We start from the raw sequence: 20,658 nt of genomic DNA, 5'->3' as shown, positions 1-20,658 counted from the left end.
AAAGATCGAGATTCTACAAAAAGGTTTTCTTTGATTTTTAGATAAGATTTTATTTTATGAAAGATTTTTTATCGTGTACAAATTAAAATTTTTGAAGGGGTTGCGGGCATTTCTTACCATTTTGGTCTAAATTATGCTTGTGATCAAATGAAATTTTTTTTGTAAGTTAAGTTAGATATGTCAACATCTTATTTAATTGGACTGAAGCTTTTGACACATATGTAAATTTGACTAAAATGATTCAAAAAAATGCCCCTACCCTTCCTTTTAAAAAGACTATTCAGCTATTATTAAACCAACAAAAAATATTTTGATTACTTATTTTGTAAAATATATATTACTTTTCTAACCTCTAGATTTGATGAAATTTTAATAAAATGAATATAAACTTAATACTGTACAGTATGTACTACATAGATGGAAGTATAAATGATGTTTATTATTTTTCTTACGGCTAAAGTCAGGTTCGCTCTGTAGGTAATTGTATTTCATCTTCGAAAGGTAATCGCTGAAAAATTAAAAAAAAAAAATTAATATGAAATCAAGGATGATTACGTCGGATATTAGCAAACCTTTTGAAAACTAATATAAACATTATCCTCATATAAAAGTAATAGGATGTCTGTGTGTAGCTAAGGATCTCGCTAACAGGTGAAACTCTATAGTTCTCCCTTCAGGTGAAGCTTAACTTTAACTCATGTGTCCGTAGAGGCCTCTAGGGACCATCCGCTATTAACACATATACATAGAGCAATGAGACCTTTTCATGAAAATACACTTTTTCGAATTTTAGTCTTCTGCTAACCTGAAAAGTTACTTTAGGAGCCCAGAAATACATGTACAAAATTTCAGCTCTCTATCTCTACTGGCGACCTAGCGCCAGGCATGTAAAATTTCAACAGATAACGGTAGCACGGCGGTTTTAACAATATCTCAGCAATGTGCAGGTTTTAAGCTCTTCTGCATATTTCAATTTAAACACATAAGGACAAAGGTATATTATCCCAAAAATCTTTTGTCTAAGTCTACTCTACACCTAGCGCCAGTCAGTTTTCTAAAATCATGCATTTTATACCTGTGAAAATAGAAATCGCCAGCGCTAGGTGTAGAGTAGACCCTGACAAAAGATTTTTGGGATATCATATCTTTGGCCTTATTTGTTTAAATTGAAATATGCAGAACACCTAAATTCATCTGCCAAGCCATTCTCTAAGCATTTTAATTTTTTTTTATGAAATAACGGTATTTCAAAACTGCCCTTTGAAAAGGCCTAAAAAATATCTTTTTTTGTCACTTTTTTCACTGCTTATAGTTACAACTTATTAAGATATTATGCTCAGTTAAAAAAATTGGCGCCTCCAGCACCAAAACCGGCAAAAACTGGCAGTTAAACTTCTGTGCCCCTACTTGCCCCCCTCTTCGGCCAACAGTAGTTATCTCCAGAAGTAAAAGTGATATCACACAGAAAGAAAACTTTTTAAATAAAACTGAACTAAGTAACCATTACAGATTTCATTTTGGGACTTTCCTTCTAGGGGCTTGTGGAGCAAAAGACCCCCCAAAATACTAAAAAATATAAGTTCTGAGCTTATTTTTAAAGATATCAACCTGATTTTTTTTGAAAACTTTGTTAACATAATGGAACTCAGTAACATTTACAGATTTCATTTTGGGACTTTCCTTCTAGGGGCTTGTTTGGCAAAAGACCCCCAAAAACTAAAAATATGAGTTCTGGACTTATTTTTAATGATATCAACATGATTTTTTTATAGAAAACTTTTTAAATAAAACTGAATTTCATTTTGGGACTTTCCTTTGATGGGCTTGTGGAGCAAAAGACCCCCAAAACACTAAAAATATGAGTTCTGAGCTTATTTTTAAAGATATCAACCTGATTTTTTTAAAGAAAACTTTTTAAATAAAACTGAACTCAGTAATGTTTTCACATTTCAATTTGAGACTTTGCTTTGAAGGGCTTGTGGAGCAAAAACCCCCAAAAACACAAAAAATATGAGTTCTGAGCTGATAAACAAAGATATCAACCTGATTTTTTTAAAGAAAACTTATTTAACATAACCAAACTCAGTAATGTTTACAGATTTTATTTTAGGACTTTCCTTCTAGGGGCTAGTTGGGCAAAAGACCCCCCAAAACTAAAAATATGAGTTCTGAGCTTATTTTTTAAGATATCAACCTGATTTTTTTGTTGAAAACTTTTTTAACACAACCAACCTCAGTAACATTTACAGATTTCGTTTTGGGACTTTCCTTCTAGGGGCTAGTGGGACAAAAGACCACAAAAACAATAAAATTATGAGTTCTGAGTTTATTTTTAGAGATATTGAGCTTATTTTTTAATGAAAACTTTTTGACATAACTGAACTCAGTAACCATTACAGATTTTTTTTGGGACTTTCCTTCTAGGGGCTTGTAGAGCAAAAGACCCCCCCTAACACTTTTATTCCTTCTGGGGGCAGGTGGGACAAAAGACCCCCAAAACAATAAAAATATTTTATTTTTAGAGATATTAAGCTTATTTTTTAAGAAAAAAAAGTACCCATTACATATTTAATTTTGGGACTTTCCTTCTAGAGGCTTGTGGAGCAAAAGACCCTCCAAAACACTAAAATATGGGGGGGTCTTTTGCTCCCAACAATCTGTAAACATTTCTGAGTTTGGTTATATTAAAAAAGTTTTCTTTAAAAAAATCAGGTTGATATTTTTAAATATAAGCTCAGAACTCATATTTTTTGTGTCTTGGGGGTCTTTTGCTCCACAAGCCCTTCAAAGAAAAGTCCAAATGAAATGTGTAATGTTTACTTAGTTCAGTTTTATTTAAAAAGTTTTCTTTAAAAAAATCAGGTTGATATCTTTTAAAAAAGCTCAGAACTCATATTTTTTGTGTTTTGGGGGGTCTTTTGCTCCACTAGCATCTAGAAGGAAAGTCCAAAAATGAAATCTGTAAAGGTTACTGAGTTCGGTTATGTGAAAAAGTTTTCTCAAAAAAATTAGGTTGGTATTTTTAAAGATCAGTCCAGAACTCATATTTTTAGATTTTGGGGGTCTTTTGCCCAACTAGCCCCTAGAAGGAAAATCCTAAAACGAAATCAGTAAACATTACTGAGTTTGGTTATGTTAAAAAAGTTTTCTTTAAAAAAAATAAGGTTGATATCTTTAAATATCAGCTCAGAACTCATATTTTTTGTATTTTTGGAGGTCTTTTGCTCCACAAGCCCATCAAAGGAAAGTCCCAAAAAGAAATGTGTAAATATTACTGAGTTCAGTTTTATCAATAAAGTTTTCTATAAAAAAAATCAGGTTGATATCTTTAAAAATAAGTCCAGAACTCATATTTTTAGTTTTTGGGGGGTCTTTTGCTCCACTAGCACCTAAAAGGAAAGTCCCAAAATGAAATCTGTATAGGTTGCTGAGTTTGGTTATGTAAAAAAAGTTTTCTAAAAAATAATTAGGTTGATATCTTTAAAAATAAGTCCAGAACTCATATTTTTAGTTTTTGGGGGTCTTTTGACAAACAAGCCCCTAGAAGGAAAGTCCCAAAATGAAATCTGTAAATGTTACTGAGTTCCATTATGTTAACAAAGTTTTCAAAAAAATTAGGTTGATATCTTTAAAAATAAGCTCAGAACTCATATTTTTAGTGTTTTGGGGGTCTTTTGCTCCACAAGCCCATCAAAGGAAAGTCCCAAAATGAAATTCAGTTTTATTTAAAAAGTTTTCTATAAAAAAATCATGTTGATATCATTAAAAATAAGTCCAGAACTCATATTTTTAGTTTTTGGGGGTCTTTTGACAAACAAGCCCCTAGAAGGAAAGTCCCAAAATGAAATCTGTAAATGTTACTGAGTTCCAGTATGTTAACAAAGTTAAAAAAAAACAGGTTGATATCTTTAAAAATAAGCTCAGAACTCATATTTTTAGTGTTTTGGGGAGTCTTTTGCTCCACAAGCCCCTAGAAGAAAAGTTCCAAAATGAAATCTGTAATGGTTACTTAGTTCAGTTTTATTTAAAAAGTTTTCTTTCTGTGTGATATCTCTTTTACTTCTTGAGATAACTACTGTTGGCCGAAGAGGGGGGCAAGTAGGGGCACAGAAGTTTAACTGCCAGTTTTTGCCGGTTTTGGTGCTGGAGGCGCCATTTTTTTTTAACTGAGCATAATATCTTAATAAGTTGTAACTATAAGCAGTGAAAAAAGTGACAAAAAAAGATATTTTTTAGGCCTTTTCAAAGGGCAGTTTTGAAATACCGTTATTTCATAAAAAAAATTAAAATGCTTAGAGAATGGCTTGGCAGATGAATTTAGGTGTTCTGCATATTTCAATTTAAACAAATAAGGCCAAAGATATGATATCCCAAAAATCTTTTGTCAGGGTCTACTCTACACCTAGCGCTGGCGATTTCTATTTTCACAGGTATAAAATGCATGATTTTAGAAAACTGACTGGCGCTAGGTGTAGAGTAGACTTTGACAAAAGATTTTTGGGATAATATACCTTTGTCCTTATGTGTTTAAATTGAAATATGCAGAAGAGCTTAAAACCTGCACATTGCTGAGATATTGTTAAAACCGCCGTGCTACCGTTATCTGTTGAAATTTTACATGCCTGGCGCTAGGTCGCCAGTAGAGATAGAGAGCTGAAATTTTGTACATGTATTTCTGGGCTCCTAAAGTAACTTTTTAGGTTAGCAGAAGACTAAAATTCGAAAAAGTGTATTTTCATGAAAAGATCTAATAGAGCATAATACCAAGAAATTTTGAATTACAGACCGAAGATTCAATTGTAGAGTAGCTTCGTTACTGAAACCTGATTATTCTATAGTAATAGCAGTTATTATTTTTTTATGACGAAATACTAAAAGCAATAAATCCTTGTCTATAACAAATTGTATGACGAAAAGAAAAAAGTTGTTGGAAACTATAAAGAAAGTAATATTGTTTTTTTCAACAAGTTTGATTGCCTCTGATAGATTACTTAGAAACAAGGATGGCAACATCCATAATAGCAAAATGGTCAAATAGATAATAGTTATTTCTCGCATCGTACTATAAACAGCTTTCCCCGGATATAGAATGTACAATTATAAGATTAAAACCAGTTTTTTTTAGCCCCGAGGTGCCAAAGGCACGGGCTAAAAAAATTGGTTTTAATCTTATGATTGTACATTTTTATATTCGTAGAAAGCTGGATATAATACAATGCTAGACATAGTTTTTTCGTATGGACGAGAACCGGTTCCTATCCACCGGATGCGAATGAATACGAGAAAATATATTATTAAATTTCTAGCATTGGTAAGTGATTTCATATCATATGGTTCAAGAATCCTCATGCTAGATTTTAAATAGATAGGTCGAAGTTAAGAGGCCAAAATTAGACTAAATGTTTTGAACAATTACCCTTTTTTTGTTATGAGTCCAAAACTTAAAATATTGAATAGCCTTGGACTAATTTAGCAACAGTTAATCTAAGCAAATCCTATTTGAAAAGTATTTTGCAATAAAATAGCTAATTTTGAAATAGATGATCAATAAGCTACTGATTCAAAAATAATTGTTATTTGAAAATAAAGAAGGGGGGAGAAATTTATAGCTCGCCCAAGGGAAACCTCAACCATTTGGTAAGAAAAACAAGTATTCTTAATTAGCCAAAGTTTTTTTCTTTTTCTTGGTCAGTTCCAATTCTTGCAACTAAAAAAAAATCCACCAATTATGTTAAGGTGGGAAATTAGAAGAAAATGCTTAGTGAATAAAAATGAGAATTTTAGTCCAATTTACTTTTTTTAGAAGGGAAGGTACTCTGTAACTAACTGTGTATGTCTGCCATAAACGTTCTTATAGATTATCTAGTCTTCTAAGAAAGATATACATATGAAATTTCCTGTCTAGATTTCTTCAACAACTATTACATAATTTGATTTGTCAGTCTGTAAGCGCCCTTCACGCCGTTGTAGAGATTACTAATGAGCAATTTCTCTACAACGTTTCTAGTCCGTTTGTCTATTCATGAAAATCAGGGATCGGAAGCCTCACGTAAGCCGCGTGTAAGCCTCAGTGAAATCGTGATTTTATCACTATAAAATTCAGCTGGATGTATAAAACGGCTCTTTAGCAGACAATCCATCTTTCTGAATTGTTTTTTTCTGCTCACAAGCAGGTTTAAAACTGAGGCTTATGCGCGGCTTACGTGAGGCTTCCGATCCCTGATGAAAATGAATAAAATGTAATTTAAGATAGCTGTATGGAATTTTATTATTTACATGAGTACATTACATCTACTTTGTCTGTCTAGTTTTATTTATCCAACTTTTATTTTTGTCCTCCTTGATATCAAGGCTAAAATTAGGATTAATCAAGACCTGTAAGTTTTCTAAACTTTGGTCAAATAAACGTCTAAAATACTCAATGTACTTTAATACTTAATTGAATAAATATACTGACAAAGATAATACATATATATAGTTCTGTAATCTTTAGTAATTAAAGTAAAAGAATAGAGGGGATAGGGTTTTAAATAACTGAATGTTCGGGGTGTGGGGACCCTGTACCAATAGTGTCGGAAATATTAACACAGCCAAGTCGCTACAAAATAGAAGAAAGCAATTTGGTAGCAGACGAAAAAAGTATCCAGACCTGGAGCAAGGTACTTTTCTTGGTTACATCTATACTTTTATTCTTTATAAAATTAAGAAATGTGGAGCCCTCACTTTTTTGTGACAACTCCTTCCTTGGTTAGGCAAGTAGCTATTTGCATTTCAAACTGTACAAAAGAATATACGTTTGTTTATTATTATTCCCAAAACTAAGACAGGCAAGAGATTGAACCTTAAGCAAAATATAAGCCCTTTCAAGTACAAACATTATGACAAACTTTCTTTAAAATCTATTGTATTGTTGTTATGTAGTCATAAAATCATCATTAGAAAAAACATTATGTCGTTTTAATGTCAGCTACAACCACTTTCTATGACAAGTATTTTGTCAGGATTGTAACTGGCTTCAAACGACCCTTGTGAACCAAATTGTTAATTTCTAAAAATAAATATATTTAAGATTCGAACCCGGGCCTCAATTAAGTGAGAAGAGGGATTCAAGGCCAAAAATAAATCACTCCTTCCACAATTGTCTGACAAAAACAAGGCCCAGCAACCATAGAATGGCGCAGCTTTTCTTTAAAACACATTTTAGGTTAGCTAAGTATATATTAGGGGAAGGTTTTTGCCTATTTTTAAAAAAAGTTAGGTTAGGTTAGGGCATTTATGGACAGGGGAAAGTATTCTCTTCACTTTCAATTTTAGTTTGAAAAAGAAAAAGTAAAATAATGTTTGTGGTGTTTTTTTTCAAGGTGAAATTTTTCCTGAGAGGTTAGAGGTACCCTCGATCCCCTAAAAAAATTATAAATCTTTCCCGAACCTGCATGAAACTTTACTTTAAAGGGGAACAATAGAGATCCAGCGGTTAGCGAGATCATTCGCTACAGATAGAAACACACACCCTGATTGTTTTTTTTCCAGACGTTTTCTTCAATAATTTCAAAATACCAGATTGGCAGAGGATGAAGATTTTCTTGTACTCTAATCTCTGGATATTTCATGCTAGAAGGGGATTTGGATAAGTAGAATTTTTTTTCACAGAAAATCATATATTTGTATTTTTCTCAGCTTATACAAACAACAAAATTATTTTTTTAAAGTCATGAAACCTACACGTGATTTTCAGCTTTCGTTGGGGGGGGGGGGGGGCATCACTTATTAAATTGACGACCTTTCATCTGCCCCCTAAATATTATATTAGATTTATTTCGCTTGTTGGTAATACCTGTATTTATACCTGGATTTATATCTAACAACATGACTACTAGGGTGGGTCGATTTTGGACATTTTTTTTCTGAGGCCAAAGCGGGGATCTGCACTCAATTTATATAGATATAATACACCTCTGGATGATTTAAAATTTATCCTAAGTCTTAAAACCGCTGACGACCAGACATTCAATTGTATAGCTATTTGTAAATGTTAGTCAAAAATTTATTGAATCAGAACTATGGCTTCATGGTGCTCCCTGGAAATGCCTTGAGGAGCTGAGTCAGGAACTTTTGTCCGTTTCAAAAAATCTCGTTCCTAGCCTGAGAAAAACTAAAAAACTTCTACAAATTGGACAATTCTCAATAAACCTTTAAAAATTTTGTTTTTTTTAGTGATTTCTAAGGCTAGGAACGAGATATTTTGAAACGGACAAAAGTTTCTGATTCAGCTCCTCAAGGCCTTTCCAGGGAGCACAATGAAGCCATAGTTCTGATTCAAAAAAATTTTTTAATGTCGTCTTTGCATACTAATAAGTAATGAATTATATTTTTAAGTGGTCGTGTTCCAAAACTCAATTTTTTAAAATTCTTTTTCGGTCAGATATGTTTTTAAGGTTAATTTTATCTGTTGCATATCCCCGCTTTGTCTAATTCCGATATGAACCCACCCTAATGACTACTTGCTTTGCCAGTTTAAAAACTACACGTTACAGACAAATAAACGACAAACAAACAAATCTTATGCTAGTGTAGCTGCGCTACTACAAATGTAAACTTACTTGTCCAAGCTGGTGATTGGAATTGAGGTTTAAAATTGGTTCACTCTTGTTGGATTTTTTCAACCACCAGATCATTAAAACATTCTCCAATGGTAGATACATTCTAAAATAAAAAATAATATTAAACATCGGATCTACTGCAGTTCATGGTACAATATTGCTGGTAAGCAAAATTTCCAAAAAATCTATGAATTTTAAAAGCAGCCTTTAAAATTCATAGTTTTCTGGAAATATTGCTTACCAGCAATATTTTACCGTGAACTGCAGAAGATCCTAAACAGGTACAAATTTAAAAATTAAAGTAGTAAGGATTTTTGTCCATCCTCGCTAACAACTAAACCAATTGAGTTCTTCCATCTAAGAAAGCTTAACATAGATTAGGTTATTTTATTTGTAAGTTTAAGATTAAGTTTTGATTTTGATGTTATTGTATAAAGCATGTAAAAGTAATGCTCAAAATCTATTGTTTGTATATAAATTTAAATCAAGGACTTATTTTATGCAATTTTTAAAGATATTCAGAATAGATGATAAATTCACTGAGTGAAAAAGTCTTTGATACTTCTTAGTTATTTATTGAAATATATTTCGGTGGACATTGCACTCTCTTCAGTCTTGTAGTTTAGCTGGATGTTAAAAGTAAAATTATTAGAAGGAATAAGATAAATCAGACTCATAATTTAAGTCAATTAAAATCGCAGAATGTACGTCAATTGTCGAGGATTTTAATGGATAAGACAATGGTCGATGAATTTAAATACATCCCCAATGGTGATAAACATGATTACCCTTTCTGTAGATTAAAATTATGGATTGAATGGTTTCGAAGTAATTAATCAAAGTATCCAAAGTTTTTTGAGTCAACGAAAAATATTACGTTGTTATGAAACTTTAGGTACCAGTTTGATTAACAATCCATTGTCCTCTCCCTCCCTGCTAGGATTCAAATATGAAATGTGAACTTCAAAGTTAGAAAAGTAAAATGCAGGCCAAATTTGATAACATGATCTTATTTATGTAAGAGTAGAATAGTCATAACTTTCACAGAAAAATTGTGGACTAGGGTCTAAAATTGCAAGAAAAAATATTCTAAGGTATAAAATTACTTATTTGTGTCTTGACAAAAAATTCTGTAACATAAAAACTATAATTCTAAAACATTTCCTTTTCTTTAAAGGCTTATTTATTTAATCAGTTAAAATGCACAAAGTTATTGTTTGTTTTAATGGTTTTCCTCTTTTATTGTTATTCTTTGAGCAACAGATAGTAAAGGAAAATTAAACTTTTTGTCGGTTCTAAAAACATTTGACATTGCAGTAACACATTAGCTCTGACTGTAAACATGATGTTATTTTAATGAATTAGATAATTGTGGACCAAGAGTCTGTTGTGTACTATGACAACCACGCCCTATTTTTACTCCACAAGGATCCAGGTATAGAAGGATTGGATTTTGGATCATGGAAAGAAAACAAAGTCATTCCTAATTAGGACAGAAGTCACTGGAAATTGATCTAAGGAAGGCTACTTATGTCCTTCATCTAACAAAATCTATCTTAAGGGAGGTAACTTATGTCCTTTGTCTGACAAATTCTTACATTAGGAAGGCTGCTTATGTCCTTCATCTTGCAAAACTTAGCTTTTCTGTCCTTCACATAGCAAAACCTCACAAAACATAGCCTTTCTGTCCTTCACATAGCAAATTCTTGCAAAACATAGCAAATTCTTGCAAAACATAGCAAATTCTAGCAAAACATAGCAAATTCTTACAAAACATAGCAAATTCCTGCAAAACCTAGCAAATTCTTGCAAAACATTGCAAATTATTGGAAAACTTAGCTTTTCTGTCCTTCACATAGCAAATTCTTGCAAAACATAGCAAATTCTTACAAAACATAGCAAATTCTTGCAAAACATAGCAAATTCTTGCAAAACCTAGCAAATTCTTGCAAAACATTGCAAATTATTGGAAAACTTAGCTTTTCTGTCCTTCACATAGCAAATTCTTGCAAAATATAGCAAATTCTTACAAAACATAGCAAATTCTTGCAAAACATAGTAAATTCTTACAAAACATAGCAAATTATTGCAAAACATAGCAAATTCTTGCAAAACATAGCAAATTCTTGGAAAACTAAGCTTTTCTGTCCTTCACATAGCAAATTCTTGCAAAACATAGCAAATTCTTGCAAAACATAGCAAATTCTGGCAAAACATAGCAAATTCTTGCAAAACATAGCAAATTCTTACAAAACATAGCAAATTCTTGCAAAACATAGCAAATTCTTGCAAAACATAGCAAATTCTTGCAAAACATAGCAAATTCTTGCAAAACATAGCAAATCCTTGCAAAACATAGCAAATTCTTGCAAAACATAGCAAATTCTTGGAAAACTTAGCTTTTCTGTCCTTCACATAGCTAATTCTTGCAAAACATAGCAAATTCTTACAAAACATAGCAAATTCTTGCAAACATAGCAAATTCTTACAAAACATAGCAAATTCTTGCAAAACATAGCAAATTCTTGCAAACCTTAGCTTTTCTGTCCTTCACATAGCTAATTCTTGCAAAACATAGCAAATTCTTACAAAACATAGCAAATTCTTGCAAAACATAGCAAATTCTTACAAAACATAGCAAATTCTTGCAAAACATAGCAAATTCTTACAAAACATAGCAAATTCTTGCAATAAGGGTCCCAAACTCAAAAACGAATTTTCAGCGTGATCCGACCACTGGTTCTTGAGATACAGTGACCTGGTGTCCTTGGAACCGACGATAAGATTTGGGAAATGGTTCGAATCCTTAGCAAAGTCCAAAAATATTTTGACACTTAGTCAAATTTTTGAAGAAAAAATACCCAGGTGACACCAAGCGTACCTACTGAGAGGAAACCAGGTCGAAAATATTCAAAGTGTCAAAAAATTTTTGGACTTTTTGGCCAAATTTACTAAGGATTCGAACCATTTCCCAAATCTTACCGTCGGTACCAAGGACACCAGGTCACCGTATCTCAAGAACCGGTGGTCAGATCGTGCTGAAAATTTGTTTTTGAGTTTGGGACCCTTATTGCAAGAATTTGCTATGTTTAGCAAGAATTTGCTATGTTTTGCAAGAATTTGCTATGTTTTGTAAGAATTTGCTATGTTTTGCAAGAATTAGCTATGTGAAGGACAGAAAAGCTAAGTTTACCAAGAATTTGCTATGTTTTGTAAGAATTTGCTATGTTTTGCAAGAATTTGCTATGTTTTGTAAGAATTTGCTATGTTTTGCAAGAATTTGCCATGTTTTGTAAGAATTTGCTATGTTTTGCAAGAATTAGCTATGTGAAGGACAGAAAAGCTAAGTTTTCCAAGAATTTGCTATGTTTTGCAAGAATTTGCTATGTTTTGCAAGAATTTGCTATGTTTTGCAAGAATTTGCTATGTTTTGTAAGAATTTGCTATGTTTTGCAAGAATTAGCTATGTGAAAGACAGAAAAGCTAAGTTTTCCAAGAATTTGCTATGTTTTGCAAGAATTTGCTATGTTTTGCAAGAATTTGCTATGTTTTGCAAGAATTTGCTATGTTTTGCAAGAATTTGCTATGTTTTGCAAGAATTAGCTATGTGAAGGACAGAAAAGCTAAGTTTTCCAAGAATTTGCTATGTTTTGCAAGAATTTTCTATGTTTTGTAAGAATTTGCTATGTTTAGCAAGAATTTGCTATGTGAAGGACAGAAAAGCTAAGTTTTTAAAGAATTTGCTATGTTTTGTAAGAATTTGCTATGTTTTGCAAGAATTTGGTATGTTTTGTAAGAATTTGCTATGTTTTGCAAGAATTTGCTATGTTTTGTAAGAATTTGCTATGTTTTGCAAGAATTTGCTATGTTTTGTAAGAATTTGCAATGTTTTGCAAGAATTTGCTATGTTTTGTAAGAATTTGCTATGTTTTGCAAGAATTTGCTATGTTTTGTAAGAATTTGCTATGTTTTGCAAGAATTAGCTATGTGAAGGACAGAAAAGCTAAGTTTTCCAATATTTTGCTATGTGATGGACCAAAAACCAATTTTATGCAAGAATTTGCTATGTGAAGGATCAAAAAGCTAAGTTTTGTGAGGTGAAGGGAGGCTACTTATGTCCTCAATCTTGCAAAATCTTTGTTAAGGGAGGCATGTTATGCCCTTCATCTAACAAGTTCTCACTTAAGGAAGGCTACTTATGTCCTTCCTAGGAAGGTGACTTCTGTCCTAATTTAGGAATGACTTTGTTTTCTTTCCATGATCCGGATTTTTTAAAAGAATGTTCTATTTTCAAAATGGTTTTAGAAAAAGACATGTAGTTTCAAAAAAGTTTATTAGTAACGATGCTATTCAATAATTACTTTGTCTGTCAGTCTGTGGCGTCAAGGAGATTTTCTCGGCTATTAATTAAGATAGAGTACTGATAGCATTGTGTGAAGGTTAATCCTTTCCAAAGAGCGCTCTGTATACAACTTACTTTGTCTGTAAGTCAGTTAGTATCTTTTTAAGATCTTCTTTCTCTTTGTCTCTTTTTTATAGCCACTGAACATTTGCTCTATAATTCACTCTGTCTACTTTTCATTCTATGATTTCTTGGCTTCATTATTATTTATTTTTGTCATCCTTATTACAACGTTGAATCTAGTAAACATTCCACTACTTCAAAAGACCATTTGCTGGCCATTAGTTCCATGACAAAGTTCTTTGGTATGCATTATACATTTTATATATTAGTTGTATGTAATAGTATGCATTCTTTACCGCAAATTTACCTCAATACAAAATCATCAGATTAGCATATTAAAAAAAAAAAACAGCAAACATTGTCACTTGCCCTTGGCCTATCTAACCTAGTTTTCATTTAGTACCCTATTTATTTGTGCCACAAATAAATGATTAATTTGAAAAATATATTTGATTTACATGAAGAGGGTCATAGAGGAGGCAAAAAATAGCATAATACCATTCAAAGACAACAAAAAAACCATAAAACCACATCAGGATCTATATGAAACCATTATATAGTGTAGAATTGAAACGGAATAGTTGTAAGAGAAATTCAAATATTAACTGCCAATAAAGAAAATTCTTATTGCCTGCTGCGCGGAAGTAAATGTATGTACACCTTATTATGTTGTATGTAGTAATATAAGATGCAGAATGTACAAATGTTTTTGCATTGCATACCAGTGTGGTTACAGGTATTACCAACAATTCTGCTCTGGTTAGGCTGAGCTAAATTATTCTAAACATTTTTTTCCTCGGCATACTTTTTGTTAACTTTTTACAATTGATGCTTTATTACAATAAGGTCCGTCCATTGGTTAATTGAGGGACTTTAATAACATCAGTCATTTTAAACTTTTAGGTATTTTTATTCCTGTAACAATTAGCTTTAGCTCAATTAACTGGATTTTAGAGTTTTGTTTATTTTGCATCCCTACAAATATTTTTAAAATGTAAAATAGTTTTCATTAATCCTCTTACATGTGAAAAATTTTACAACGTTATAACGTTGAATTATAACAATAATTCAAAATTAATTTGGACCTCACTAAAAGAACTATATCATATTTATCATTTTAAATGCATATATTTTTTCCCCTTTTAGGTTGTTGAGCTGTTCTTAACGAATGTTGACGTTCTTGTTTTTTGTTTGTTTGTTGATTAAAGGAACAATACAAAATTAATTAGGTCCGTACTTTACCAACTATAGCTAGCTCATTTATTATTGTTTAAAATGCACAAAAATGCTTTGTTGGCTTCTGAATAGAAAATTAATTAAACAAGACAAAGAAGAATATTGTTTGGAGAAATAAAAGTTTTAATAAAACTGTTTATGTGCATTTACTAAAAGCCATTAGTTCTCTGCTTCACTGAATTTAATGGATATTGCTGGCTGTTGTATTATAAGATACCAGGAAGATACCATTGTACTTTCTGGATTTATATAATATTAAAATGATATTTATTATTGTATCCATCAGTACGGAGCTATTAGCATCAAATTTTTCTTCTTGAAAAAAAAGAACAGTAGAGTGCAGTAATATAAGAATGAATATTTTGGCATATATAAATATAAGTCTTGATATTTAATTTCCGTAAATGTATGAGGAACCTAGATTCTACCAAACTACGCTACCTATAGATATAGATAGATAAATAGATATGTAGCGGGAGTGTAAATATGTTCAAAATGTCAAAAAAGTTTATAGGACGATTGAGAATAAAAATCTCTGTTTTTGAAATATATATTTGGCCTGTACAAAGATGTTAGTTTAATGAAGTAGTTTTGGTTGAGATGGATCAATAGCTTTTAAAACTACTTATAGCATCCAACAAACGCGCTGTTAAAGTCTAAAGAACACAAATATTTCCCCATTTTTAGGGGAAAACACCACGAAGATTAGGAAAAAAACATTAATAAAAGGAGAGGAAAATTAATTCCATAATCTTTGCTTTCTCAATTAAGATGTTTAACAAGAAAGATTAATTCATTTTTAAGTATGGGTTGAAGAGTTGTTAAATTATTTATGTCCTATTGGGTTATTGTACGTTAGATCAATATGTAAATTTAGAATTATATAAGTAAACACTAAACATATCGCCTGCTCTCTTGCAACAACTTTAAATTTAACTTTGCTGCATTTAAATAATATTGAAAAGCGTAAACAAAACCTTACCTGAGTAATAGAAAGATCCAGAAGACAAGGAAGCCCCCGATGCCCAAACAAAGAACGCAGTGAAAATTTGTCCAGTCCATTGACTCGGATTTGCACTAAAAGTAAAAGATAAAATTCTTGGATGGGTTCCTGGGCCGACAATGACCACTGAACTGTGGATTGTCCTAATTCTGCTTGGGGTAGACTGAGCAAAATTTGACCACTTTTATTTAAATCATAAAATATTAATGAAAAATTAAGGGCAATTTTATTTTTTTATAACAGCAATCAGGGATTGTCTGTAGATCACTGAATATGACTTTTTTCATGAAGGAAAGTAGCTATTTTCAAGGTAGGTACTACTAGCCATATGTAACAGACGAGAGGACAAATGTGGACAGATTATAATTCTATTTGTAGAGTAGCTACGCTTGTAGCTAATGAGTTTAGGAGCTCCACTTACCTTTTTTCCAGGTATGAAGTCAATTTCATTATTGAATTTCTTGATAATTCTAAGCAGACACAATAATTATATTTTAATAAAAGTGATTTATTTCATAGTGGGACAGTTAATATTTTAACTAAAAATTTGTAATAATTGTAACCTACATTTAAACTGTAAAGCACATATTAGAATCTTCCTATCAATTTTAGAACATAATAATTCCTGTTACAGAATTAGGTATGAACTGACAACTACACAGTAAAGACCATATTGTTGATTTCTAAAAAAATACTCCAAATGTTTTCCTAGGTCTTTTTAAACTATGTATTCTAGAGCAAAATCTTTACAATTAATCTCTTAAAATGTGAGTATATCCATGTTAGGTATCCTGTATTTTAAAAAATTCTTATATATTAAATTTCTTCAAATGGTTAGATTTAGCTTTTGTTTGTATGTTTGAATCCTGTTTCAGGCAGAATTTTGGTTTATTTATTATCTAGATTCCTAATCCACACAAATCTTGATTATCTAATGCAGATTATAAAGAAAAGATTGAAAATGGAAATTAGTTCTGAGAATTATTTCATTATTTTCCTGTACTTTGAAAAATACTACAGAACAAAAAACCATAAAATTTTTAAAAAATCTACTGTGTTGATTAAATTTGTATTTTATAAGTTTATATCTCTTTTTATAAGCAAAAGTAATAATATAGTGTTAGGTTAAATGCCATAAAATAGTCAGGTTATAGTTGTAACTTTAAAATCTCATTACTTTCAATGTAAATTGGCAGAAAAGTGCTTGAACTGAATTATCTTATAATGCAAGTTGGTATCTTTTTTTATGAAAGTGATATAGCTAACCCATTTTGTTTTTAATACACTTTTTCTATAGATTATAGTTTATTTCATAGTCACTCTTAATTTTGTCTATTGCCTAATCTAACTTCCTTGCTTTATTTACTTTTACTTAGGATTTTGGTTATGCTGGCTACTATGTACATACAATGTATTATGGTATTTTACACAAGTAGTTAGTAGTTTAGATGAGTTAAGGGTGGAAGAAGAACTTTTCTTTTTTGCCTATAAAATCAACTCATTTCCTCCAGTTCCTTTTTGGCTGTAGGCCAATATCCAATAGCCTGAAACTTGCTTTTAGCATTAACCAATTAATTAATAACAAACGCTTCCGCCAGTTCCTTATTGGCTAAATTAATTCAAGCAAACATAAATTTCTGCTATTAGAATGACAACAATGGAAATTTTCTGCTATCAGAATGACAACAATATATATGACATTCAATCACATCAACCTTATTAAATCTACACATTAATAAATGTCCATATAGCAAATCATAAACAGAGAGATCATTTTTTGAAGACTGAGTAGGATTCAACATTTTATACTTTAGAACAATGTGAAAAACTCATGTCTTTAGACAATTTAAAAGTTATATTTCATGTGGAATTGATAACCCACCTAAATGATTACAAATACAAAACTAGTTCAATATGTAAATAAAAGTGTACTGTGTTTTGTTTAAAAAAATTTTCATTAATTTTGGGTAAAAATTATTGCACACTTAACCCATTAGTGCCGAGCGCCACTTTTATGGGCCGATCGAGCTGAAAGATTCAGGGAAGCTTTATAATGGTCAAAACAGAATTCGTATTTTTTTGTTTTGCTCTAGTGGCGTGCACAGGAAAGTTGCAAAAAAACCCGGTTCGGCTCGGCTATAAATACCAACCAGGCATTATTACCCATTTTTGGTGCTTTTCCCCGGCGTTAAAACCCGGTTTTCCTGTAAAAACCCGGTTATTTTGACCAAAAATCGAAAAATGTAATTTTTGAACGCCAAAAGTGAGATGAACACTTTTTAGAACTTTGATACGATCTGTAATTGAAAACTACACAACCTCATGTAATCTATAGAGCTACAAGTATAATACGAAGCGATTTATTTCAAATTTTGTGTTTAGCCGGCGATTTCGGGTAAAAAAACCCTGTTTTGTTGTTGTTGTCAAAAAAGATCTATTAGTGAAACCGGGTAATAAAAATTTCAGACTCCAAATGGAAATGCCGATTCGGGCCTATATAGGGCGTAAAAAAACAATGAAAAAATCATATAAAAAATAATAATTTAAATAAAACGAATTCACAAATAGATGAACTTGTCAATAAACCTTAGATTTAACGAAAAAAATCAGCGACTTTACTATAAAAACAAAAAAGTTAGATGGGGTATTTTGAATTTTCATGATTTTCAAACTTTGTTGATCTATACCGGCAAACGGAAGTAAGCAAAACTGCCTGCTCCAGGGGGAAATGAAAGAAAGGGTAGTAGAGGGGGGATTCATACTGAGAATGATGCAATTATGAAGCCAGAAACCGGTTTTTTTTTACATTTTCTGGAACCGGGTTTTAAAACCCGGTTCGGCACTAATGGGTTAATTGAACTTTTCTGTTAATTTTTAACGTCAAATTAATTTTCAAAAAAATTCTTAATTTATATGTATGCTATGGAACAATTAGTTGATAGAATGTTACCCATGTACTTATTCAATTCTACTTAATTTATCTATATATACAAATTTTAGGGTGAAGTAGATCCCCCCTTAAAATGTTTGAAAATAAATCAGATTTAACCATCTCAAAAAAAACTTTTTTTTAAATGGGGGGGGGGGGCGAAGTAATGACCATCTTAACGGGATTCTACTTAAAACCACTAACATATTGGTTCTTTGAAAAGTTTTTGTTATATTTTATGCTAGGTGGAATCAACTACCTGAATTCTATTCTATACTTTGTATCTTTGCATTCATATAATAGCTATTTCATCATTGTTCATAGTTTTCAAATCTAACTACTGCGTCATCCCGTAACTGGTTTTTTAGGCCTAGTTGGAAAATAGGCCTGGAATAATATTTTCTTACGTTTCCCATCCCTTATCCCTGTAAAAAGGAAAGTTAGTTTAGAGACTAGAAAGATCTTAAGTTTCTTCTGGAGAGACATACAAACAGAGGGATATATATGTTATCTGCATGGATCAGTTAACTTTTAAGCTGAAATTCCAAGCACATATATAATATGATTCAAATATGATTTTTGGCCCAAAAGAGAATATTGAACAAATAAGAAGAAGTAAAGAGTGTCAGAGGGGTAAGAATAAGGGCTTAAGAGAAATTTGTTGTTCAGCAATTATAGTTCCATGCAAAGAAAAGTTAAATGTAAAAATAGTTTTACCTTGATCTTTGCAAAATATAAGAAGGAAATATCCTTAAGAAAAAGTTGAATGAGAAAATAAGATAAACTTTAGGTGTGAATTCTCGCTGTAAGGTATACCTAACAAAGGTAAAAATTGTTCATTGTAGTTTACTGCATGAGATTGAGAAAATTCCATTGCAAAAAACCCTCCCACAAGTCGGCTGATTGTTAGTCTTAATCCTTGTTCCCAATCAACCCCTAAACAAATTACAAAACTATTTTGTTAGATACTTTGGAATACATACTTTGCAAAAATATTCAAAACAAGGAAAAAACTATCACGCCCTGAGAATTGAATGAAGTGTAAAAGTTTTAGTTGTGCACGTTGTACAGTTGAAGACACCCATTCCTAAAGAAACTTTAAAATTGTTCACAGTGCACAGTGGGCTAAATTCATCTTATTTTTTATATTTATGAAAATTTTATTTTTATGTCATATTAAACTGCAAAAATATTTTTTCTTTTCTTAGCTTAGATTAGCGAATTAAATACTCATTTATATTTTTCCATTCATAGTTTAAAAAAAAGTTCTTCAATTAAAGTATTTTATCTACCCAGTACATAGAAGAAAACAATGCTCTCCTGTTTTTCAAATTGTATTTTGACTTATTACTGTGTTATAAAAATATCAATGGATTTTTTTTAAAATCCACTTTCTATACCCTACTTTACATTTTGTAAGATGAAATATAGTCCTTGTTTGTCCCACTGTACATTATGTAAATATTAAATATTGTCCTTGTCTGTTCGCCTGTCCATTTTGTAAATATGAAATATTGTCCTTGTTTACCAAACAGTACTTATCTATTTCAGGGTGTTTACCCCACTGTGTATATTTTTTCTTATGAAATATTTTACTTGTTTATCCCACTGTGCATTTTGTACAGAGGAAGAGGAAATTTGAGTTTGCACTAGATTTATATTTAATTTACTTTACATAAATTTTGCACATTCCATCTGACAAATAACAGTACAATATTATACGCAAAAGGCAAGTTCAGCAAACGTATACAACTTTTTCATGGTTCCTAAAAAAACGAATATTTAAGATGGATGTTTTTTATAAATATAGTGGATGTACTGCAGTTCACGGTAATATGTTTCTGGTAACGAATATTTCCAAAAATGTATGAAATTTAAATGATTCTAGCTGCCAAACGGCTAAACGTACATCACATGCCCGCTCACCGTGTTAAGTGTTAAGAAGCAGGAATAAGGTATAACCAACAAGCAAAATAAATCTAAAATAATATTTGGGGGGCAAATGGAGAGGTCGTCAATTTTACGATGTGTTGCCCCCCAACGACAGCTGAAAAACACGTATAGGTTTCGTGATTTTCTTCCGAATTGATTTCGTTATTGGTATGAGCTGGTTAAGAAGGCCTACAAATAATCTGAAATAATCCAATACAAGATCCAATGATGCACAGGGAAAGCTTCACTGATAAAAAGTGTAGAATATGCTTCTTCGCGCATATTATGTTTACTGCGAGATAACTGTGCATTTTTGATTATTGACTATTCCAGATTATTTTTAGGCCTTCTTTTGTCGGGTAAAATTCTGTGCGAACAAAATCTATTTGTTCCATCGTTTGGCAGTTAGCAGCATTTAAAGATCATAGATTTTTGGAGATATTCGTTACCAGGAATATTTTACCATGAACTGCACTTGAACCATAAGAGTTAT

The 20,658-nt window shown here is 31.4% G+C and overlaps 1 long non-coding RNA gene across 1 annotated transcript; it reads right to left on the bottom strand.

Annotated features, from left to right (window-relative positions):
- Window positions 1–270: 270 nt before the first annotated feature.
- LOC145325005 (uncharacterized) lies at window positions 271–15,779 on the bottom strand. Its single transcript, XR_013881372.1, has 4 exons — window positions 15,726–15,779; window positions 15,284–15,378; window positions 8,601–8,703; window positions 271–508 (listed from the first exon to the last, which is right to left on the bottom strand). It is a non-coding gene; the product is annotated as an uncharacterized LOC145325005 (long non-coding RNA).
- Between the last annotated feature and the right edge of the window lie 4,879 nt (window positions 15,780–20,658).

This window comes from Acartia tonsa, chromosome 7 (assembly GCF_053477335.1).
Source record: "Acartia tonsa isolate MP-2025a chromosome 7, ASM5347733v1, whole genome shotgun sequence".
Taxonomy (NCBI): domain Eukaryota; kingdom Metazoa; phylum Arthropoda; class Copepoda; order Calanoida; family Acartiidae; genus Acartia; species Acartia tonsa.
This window is presented reverse-complemented; position numbering and strand designations above follow the sequence as displayed.